The sequence below is a fragment of the Ceratotherium simum genome, chromosome 26 (genome assembly GCF_057802395.1).
Source record: "Ceratotherium simum simum isolate JZ-2026a chromosome 26, ASM5780239v1, whole genome shotgun sequence".
NCBI classification, from domain to species: domain Eukaryota; kingdom Metazoa; phylum Chordata; class Mammalia; order Perissodactyla; family Rhinocerotidae; genus Ceratotherium; species Ceratotherium simum.
In genome coordinates, this window is record NC_141925.1 from 32,499,265 (window position 1) to 32,508,354 (window position 9,090).

The following is a 9,090-nucleotide window of genomic DNA, read 5'->3' on the forward strand; positions in this document are numbered from 1 at the left end:
TTGGTTACAGACTTGATATGGGTTTTGTCAAGAATTCCCTGATGCAGAGCAGAAAGGACTCCAGTTGTCATGGACTGGCAGTAACTCTTTCATTGACTCTGGGGTTGGCAGTACCGAACTTCTGCCCTGACGTGGCCCCTCTGCAGGATTCCTCCCTCTATCTGGAATGTCTCCACCGCTTTTTCTATCTAGAAAGTGCTCTTTTCTTAAAAACAGCCACATACTTCTCTTATTGTGCTTATGACACTCTGGGATAATCCAAGCATGTGGGACTCAGCCCACATGCGGTCTAGTGATTTGACATCATTTCACCCTGATAGTTTACAAATAATTATCCAACATTTATTTACCATGTCAGGGTCATGATTTAGGCCTGGGGCATGCCAGAGATCCCTTCCAGAGCAAAGGGCATATTATTCGTATCAGCTCCAAGCACGAGTCTTTGAGGCCATTCCTCTGCTCTGTCAGGGCAGTGGCTTCAGGATGATGTGCTGTGGGACAGGACCAGTGTGTCCACGGTCCACTGCCACACCTCTTCCTGTAAAGCAGCCCCCCTCTGTAGTAGTGTTATGTGGGATCCCGTGTCAATGGGTCAAATGTTCTGTAATCTCTCGAATAGTGGTGCCACCGGGGCTCGGCTGCGGGAAAAGCAAACCCATACCTCGAATATTTGTCAGCCCCAGTCCAGAGGAGTTTCTGGCTCTTCCAGAGATGAGCTGGCTGGTCTCTTGGAGGGATGGTGCTGTATCAGAGGCTCAGCACTGGTCTTGTGGCCAGCAAACTGGCCATGCAGCAGCAGCATGCGCTAGCTCACCCATGGAGAAAGGGAGCCCACGCTGTTGGGCCCACCCATGGCTTCCACTGCTGCTCCATGGCTGCTCTGTCCAGGGCCCATGGCCGGCACTGGAGTGGGCAGTGACAGAGGCTGGATGACACCCACTGGCCAAGTTGTTGTATCCCCTGGTTGTTAGGTGTCTCCTCTGTGGTAGATGCTGTCTGGTGGAGGACAACGTGTGACATGTGTTTTATGCCCACCTCTAGAGGTGCATCCACATGCCTCTTCTCAGACCTCCTTGTCTCTGATCTTCCAATCTTTCTCCTTCCAGGCCACTGCCAGGACAGCTAAGTCATGAACCACTGCCCATGAGCCTGTGGACAGTCTTACCTTGAGGCACTGTTCTGCCCATAAAGTGGATGACCAGGTATGCTGCCTGAGGCTCTGTCTGCTAGGAGATTTCCCCTCACCTTTCAGGCCACCTCTGAGTGGACTTGGAGTGTGACAGCCATCCATTTTCAGCTTGCACTCAGTGCTGAGCCAGCCCACCCATGAACGAAGTGCAGCCTTTTTCTTCCTGCATCAGCTGGTCACAAAGGTTCCCTCATGTGACCTCAGCTGGGGGCTGAGGGGAAAGGCACAGGTGTAGGGATGTAGATGATACACACTGCCACTCGAACCTGCTTGAGCCCGTCCCTGATGGACCCTCCATCTTACGATGGGTTGCTGCTGGGCCTTCTCACCTGTGACTTGTGGGATCTGACAGACTCCAGCTCATGAGGGAAGCTCTGGCTGCCGTCACTTCCTGTCCCATAGTCAGAGGTCCCATCTCTACTAAGGGCCAAGGAGAGTGCCAGTAGCAATTGTGTGGTTCTCTGCAGCAGGTGAAAGGAGGGTAGGGCAAGACTGGTCTTGCTGCAGAACCCCAGGAGTCAGCACTGTGATTCTCCTGTTGAGGCTTGTCATGAATTCCATACAGCGTCTTTTCCCACCACAGATACCTCTAGTGCTACCAGGTCTGCCAGGTCTTGTGGCTCAAATGGAATGGCTGCTTGCACTGCAGGCTGGACCTGCTGCATTGCCCTTTCCTGCTCTGGGCCCCACTCAGAGCCTTTGGTGTCACCCAGTATAAGAGAAGGAGCATTATTCCTAAGTCCAGAATATGGTCACTCTAGAACCTGAAGAAGTCTACCAGGTGCAAGACTTTTTGTGCCCAGTACTTTACTTTGGAAGGAATTTTTGACCTGCCTCAGACTAAGAGATCTCTTAAAATCTCACTAATGTGGTGAGTCTCTGAATTGTGACAGGGTTTATTTCCCATCCTCTGGGGAGCATGTGTCTTACCAAGGCCTTCAGCATACTTGCCACTTCTTGCTTATCTGATCTTAGTAAAATGATGTCATTCATATAGTGGACCAATGTGATGGTCTGCAGAATGTCCAGATGGCCCAGGTCCCTTCAGCCTATTTTATAAAGATGGGAGAGTTAACACAGCTGTGGTGCAAAACTTCAGAATGCATGCTGTTGTCCTTCCCACGTGAATGTGACTGCTTCTGATCCTCTTTACTGATAGGGATAGAAAAGAGTGCATTCACCAGCTCAATGGTGATCTCTTTGGGGAAGGCCATGGGCATGGTGATAGTTTGCATTTTGCTGTGGTTTGTGTCACTCGTCCTCATAAGGACCCAGCCCTCCTTCAGTCAGGGGGTAACAGGTCAAAGGCCAGCTCAGGCCTGGAAACTGAGCAGAGGATTGTGTCTTCGCATTGGGGTGGTTCCCTCAGGCCCTATATCGACTGTCAACTTCTCTTGATCATATAATTAGGTAATATTTTATTGGCTGCCTATCCATCTGTCCCCTGGGAATACTGTGTTTTGTTAACCATCTTCATAGCTATTTGCAGGTCACCCCCTCCCTCTTTAACACTCCAACTTTGCTGCTTTTACAATAACGGCACCCACTTTGCTTTTGATAACTAAGCACTGCCACCTATTATTTGGGATCCTAATATCCTCGTTGCTAGAAGGGAGCCCATTCTATAACAGCATCAGCTGTTGTCTGCTGGCCTACAGAGGACAAACTGCTGAGCTCCTCATTGATGCTGGTGCTGCCTCACCAGCCCTGTCCTTACTGATATGATGAATGGAGTGTCCTCTGGGCCCTACTGTGAAACATGGTGGTATATCCACGTTAGCGTGCCCACTTCTCTGAGATTTTTGATTCTTTCCTCCACTATTGCCATAGCAGTTATGACACTAATGTTTTAGTTTGAGTGGGTCATCACTTTTTTAGACTTCTGAGAACCGTTCTAGAAGCAAATTAGCACTGTCTCCCAGGGTGTTAAATCTTGTGTCCCAGGAACAGTGCTTCCATATTGATAAACCCTCCTTTACCCCATCTAATATTCTGCCCCTTGATCCAGGATATTCTGGTGGTGCATCTTGGCTAGGTCTGGCAGCTCCTTCAGGATACAATCTCTTCTTCCCTTGCAAGGCCCAGCTCTTCCTTGGCTGGGTTATATTGTGATTTGAGCCGACTTATCAGCTTGATGGCCCACTGGGAAGGTGGGGACTGCTAGCCTTTAATAGGGTGGAGTGGACCACCATTGCAAGCCCAGAGCATTCAGAAGGACCTGGAGTTCAAAGATTTTTGAGTGCATCAACCTAGTTCTTTCCATTCCAAGTTTCAGGGTCCCACTCTTTCTAGTTGGGGCCCTGACCTTGGCATAGCAGACCTGCTGGGGTTGAGCATTCAACCTTTTCTGGAGCTCTGCTGTCCTTCTCATTAAGTCCTGGGCCTGACTCTCAGTTCCTCCTGCAAGACGTGAGGTCTCTTTCTGTGTTGCCAGAGAAGCCCTGGGGTGTTCACACCTCACCTTACTTTGGTGATTAACCAGCCTCAGCCTTTCATTACCTTCCTCCAGTGCATTGATAGCACCCAGCAACAGCCATCCGTTCCAGTGTCCTCATACTTAGGACTTCCCCCAAATGCCTGAGACATTGCACCAACTAAGGTAATCCTTTCCACTAATATCCCATCCCAATTTACCACTCTTAAAAGTTTTTTTTTTTTAATTAATAGATTTCATTTTCTAAAACAGTTTTAGGTTTACAGAAAACTTGAGCAGACAGTACAGAGAGTTCCCATACACCCTCTCTGCTCTTGCACAATTCCCCTATTATTACCGTCTTGCATTAGTGTGGTACATCTGTTACAATTGATGAACCAGTATTGATATATTATTATTAACTAAAATCCATAGTTTATGTTAAGGTTCGCTCTTTATGTCATCCCATTCTATGGGTTTGGACAAATGCATCATGTCATGTATCCCCCATTACAGCATCATTCAAAATAGTTTCACTACCCTAATGATCCCCTGTGCTCCACCTATTCATCTTTCCCCCTGAAACCCTTGGCAACCACTGATCTTTTTACTGTCCATGGTTTTCCTCTTCCAGAATGTCATGTAGTTGGAACCATACAATATGTAGCCTTTCCAGATTAGCTCCTTTCACTTAGTGATATGCATTTAAGTTTCCTCCATGTCTTTTCATGGCTTTATGGCTCATTTTGTTTTAGTGCTGAATAATATTCTACTGTCTGGATGGACCACAGTTTATCCATTCACTTGTTGATGGACATCTTGGTTGCTTCCAAGTGTTGGCAATCATGAATAAAGCTCCTATAAACGTTCGTGTGCAGGTTTTTGTGTGAACATATGTTTTCAGTTCAATCGGGTGAATACTTAGGGACATGATTGCTGGATCATATGGTAAGAGCATGTTTAGCTTTGTAAGAAACCGCCAAAGGGTCTTCCACCAGCAATGAATGGGAGTTCCGGTGCTCTATATCTTCACCAGCATTTAGTGTTGTCCACATTTTGGATTTTAGTCATTCTAATAATTGTGCAGTGGTGTCTCATTGTTGTTTTAATTTGCAATTCCCTAACGACATGTGACATTGAGCATCTTTCATATGCTTATTTACCATCTGTATATCTTCTTTGGTGAGGTGTCTGTTCAGAACTTTCACCCATTTTTTAAATTGTGTTGTTTGTTTTCTTGTTGCATTTTAAGAGTTCTTTGTGAATTTTGGATCATATACTTGCTTTGGTATTATTTTCTCCCAGTCTGTGGCTGTCTTTTCATTTTTTTAGCATGTTTTTCACAAAGCAGAAGTTTTTAATTTTAATGAAGTCCAACTCATCAATATTTTCTTTCATAGATCGTGTTTTTGGTGTATTTAAAAATTCATCACTAAACCCAAGGTCACCTAGATTTTCTCCTATGTTATCTTCTAGAAGTTTTATAGTTTTGAATTTTACAATTAGGTAGTCTTAAGTTATGACCCATTTTGTGTTAATTTTTGTGAAAGGTGTAAAGTCTGTGTCTAGATTCCTTTTTTTTTATGCATATGGTGTCCAATTGTTCCAGCACCATTTGTTGAAAAGACCATTCTTCCTCCATTAAATTGCCTTTGCTCCTTTGTCAAAGATCACTTGACTACCTTTGTATGAGTCTGCTTCTGGGTTCTCTATTCTGTTCCATTAATCTATTTGTCTCTTCTTCTGCTAATATCATGCTGTCATGATTACTGTAGCTTTATAGTAAGTCCTGAAGTCAGGTAGCATTAAAAGCTTTAACAGTTGTTTCACTACACATGCCACATATTATCGGAGCTCAACTTATGACCTAAAGTGAGGGGTCCTCATTACCAGCCTCACTGCCAGCTAGCAGGTGATCCAGCTCAAAGATCCCCTTTTAGAGTTTACTTCCTGGGATCACTCTTGGTACCCACTGTCATTCCCTGGAAACAGACTCTGAGATGGAGAGTTGTGTGCAGAGGCTTACCGAGGGGGCAGTCATGAATAACACCTGTAAGGACATGAGGAAAGTAGGGTAGGGCAGAGGGTAAAGTTGAAGAGCAGTGTAGTTGCAGCAGAGTGCACACTAGGAGCTCTGGAGCTGGGATGCCCGTTCATAGTAGTCCCAAGTTGAGGCAGAGAGGCTGGGCCATTGTACCCCTGCATCAACTAGTTATTCAGTGTGGGCTCCCTCGAGAAGAAGTGTGACCTTGGGTGAGGAGATTCCCTTTCACCCAGGGCAGTTCCCTTGGAGAGGGACACAGCGGGGGAATGGTCCTTGATCTGGAAGGGTTCTGGATAGTGCACCACAGCATCCACCACACTGTCCGGATCTCAGCAGAAACATCACTCATCAGAGAAGCCTTCTGCATTTATAGATGAGGCTCAAGGTTACATAGTTTGCCCAGGCCACCTTGCTGTTAGAAGACCTTTTAAGCTATAACAACATCTGGAGGCCTATCTCTGCACCATGCAGGGTACTGAGAGTGGAGAATTTAGAAGTAATGTAGATTTTAAAATATTAACCCAGCACTTAGGGTAGGTAATTGTGGTTTCTTGCCCTAATAAAGAATGAGAGAGGGAGGAAGATATATAGAAGAGTTACCTGAAGGGCTTCCTATAGCTAAACTGGACTCAGGACCTCCGTGTGCAAGAATACCTTCTTGCCTGGTCAGACTTGGTCATACTGTCAACAATCAGATTGTCAGGAAGAGATTAGAATTGCTTAATCAAGCAAGGACAAAGGCTAGGAGATGAACTGCCCATCAGTCAATATTAATAGAAGCAAGGATTAGAAATTAGTTGGTGGCTTAACTAATATTTTTAGAATTCCACTTGAAAGGGATAAGGATTCTAAAAACAGGAAAGTGGTAAATGCTAGATAAGTCAGTGAAGGATCATAGTTAGCTTCATGTCCTTTTTAAAGAAACGATTACAAATTATGTGGGAGGATTTAGCTATAAAATTGCTTGAAAAGCAGAATTTGATCTGAGACAGGCAGCCTAGATTTATGAGAGGAAACACGCCCTTAAGTTGTGTTGGAGATTTTAAAAGATATTATATTTATGACAAACAATGAGAATGCTTTGTGTAGCCCGCATCTGTGAAGAATTTGATAATGCTTTACTTAAAGACTTATTCTGAAGGTAAGAAGTGGAAAAAGATATAAAAAGAAATACTGCACTTCCAAAGCACTGCATCTTCATGCAGATGCTCATTCCAGCTACTTTGGTAGCAAAGTGAGAATGATTTGTGAATTATCCCCCATGCCATGCATGGGGCCTAGCACAGAGAGAGGGCTTGGTTGTTGACTAATATGTGCATGAGCAGATAGATTAATCTTGTTTTACCAATACCTATTTAAACAGGAAGTCTAAGCAGTGAGGAATGACTCCTACATGTTGCTAAAATGACTCTCCTTACCCTTCCTTTTAATTGGAAAGAGCAAGGACTTCTTTCCGTGAAGGATAACCATCTTTGCAGAGTCCTTATTGAACCCTTAGCCCAAGGATGAGGTCTTTTGGAGAAACAGCTGGTTTCTCCAAAACCAGGTGAATGTCCCCTGGGCAGACATAGCCACTGATGGGCAATGGGAACCTTCATCCAGGAGTATATGAACTTTCATCCCAGCAGGTAGGGGTGGATAGAAGGAGGTAGGACTGTGGTCCAATGGGCAAATGGGGATAGCAACTAGGGAACTGGGTTTTCAGGAGCTGGGACATTCAGCAGATGGTCAGGAGTCCCTAAGTCAGGACATATGGGCAATGCTGCCAAGAAGACAGGTGTGGTAGAAGGTTCTCATAGTGCTCTGTGGTTCCTATTAGGGAAATATGGGGCCGAGGAGCAGATCCAGATCTCCAAGTGAACATGGTGAGGTGGCCCAGCTGTCAGGAGTAGAGAGCCGTGGAAGAAATGAATATCACCCGTGTGAACCATGATCAGAAACAAGACAAGACTGTCCCCGCTCACCACTCTCATTCAACATCATACTGAAAGTCCTGGCTAATGCAATACAACAGGAAAAGTAAATACAAAGTATACAGTTTGGGAAGGAAGAAATAAAACTGTCTTTGTTTGCAGATAACATGATTGTAGAAAATCCCAAAGAATTGCCAAAAACTTCCTAGAATTAATAAGCAATTATAGCAAGGTGGCAGGATACAGGGTTAATATACAAAAGTTAATTGCTGTCCTATATACCAGCAAGGAGTAATTAGAATTTGAAGTTAAAAACACAATACGATTTACAAAGTGAACCTTTGCAGCTGAACCTGGAACTCCCACCTGGAGCCTTTGCATTTGCTATTCCCTCTACCTAGAAAATTTTTCTTCTAGGTGTCCACATGGCTCTCTTCTTCACATCCTTCAAATCTTCTCTCAAAGAGCTATATTCTTAAGGGATTCTGGGAATATGGCAGTGTAGGAAGCACCAGGAATCTGTATCCCTACCTAGACAACAATTGCACTGGCAGAATCTGTCTGATGTAACTATTTTGGAACTCTGGAGTCTATTGAAGGCTTGCAACTTCCAGGGGAACGCTTAGACAGTGAATTGCAGTTAATTTTGGTCCATTTCAGCTCTTAGCCCAATAGCAGCTACCCTTTCCTTACCCCCAGCCCAGTGGCAGGCACTTATGCATGGGTTTCTGGAGCAGCTTGCATGCAGCTTGCAGGAGACAGGGTGGTTGTCCACCAAATATGAAGCCTGTGTCCCCTGATCGCTGATTGCTGCTTCTGATCACAGAGCCACAAAGAGGAGGGTGACCATTGTGGCACTCCCCCCATTGTTACACCCCTACCCCTCTAGCTAAAGTGAATTCCAGGGGATTTAAAGGGATGAAATCCTTCCTCCCCACCTTCGTTTTTTCTCTTTTCCCCGTTTGGGAGCCAGACATTCAAATGTGTATGCACATTTGACATTGTGCATACACATTTGACATTGTGTATGCAACTGCATACACAAGGAAAAAATAGAAAGTAACTGTGCATGCTCAGGGAAAGGCACAGGCTCAGAAAAGACCTGAGAAGACCTTAAGTTTATATCCCAGGCTGATCCTTGGCATAGAGACAGGCTGCAGCAATAGAAAAACAAAAACAAAAACAATAACAAAAAAACAGCAAGCTCTTGAGAAGGCGACAATCTGATTTCCAGAGTTACCACATTATTAGATTCAAATGTCTAGTTTTCAACAAAAAAAAAAAATCACAAACCATACAAAGAAACAGGAAAGTGTGGCCCATTTAAAGGGGGAAAAAATCAATCAACATAAACTGTTCCTGAAAAAGACTTGCTGAAATATCTACTAGACAAAAACTTTATTTTTTTTATTGCACAATTAATTTTTTTATTTTATTTAATTAAAAAAATTTTTTTTGTTTATAGCAGTAACATTGGTTTATAACATTGTATAAATTTCAGGTGTACATCATTATACTTCTATTTCTGCAT

General features: G+C 44.3%; 1 long non-coding RNA gene across 1 annotated transcript in view; it reads left to right on the top strand.

The window, feature by feature from the left end:
- Positions 1–8,188, top strand: part of LOC147913651 (uncharacterized) — a 28,032-nt gene extending 19,844 nt beyond the window's left edge. Inside the window, exons 3-4 of the long non-coding RNA XR_015548598.1 lie at positions 1,107–1,202; positions 7,466–8,188. This is a non-coding gene — a long non-coding RNA (uncharacterized LOC147913651). The remainder of the gene's footprint in view (positions 1–1,106; positions 1,203–7,465) is intronic.
- The last annotated feature ends 902 nt before the right edge of the window (positions 8,189–9,090 follow it).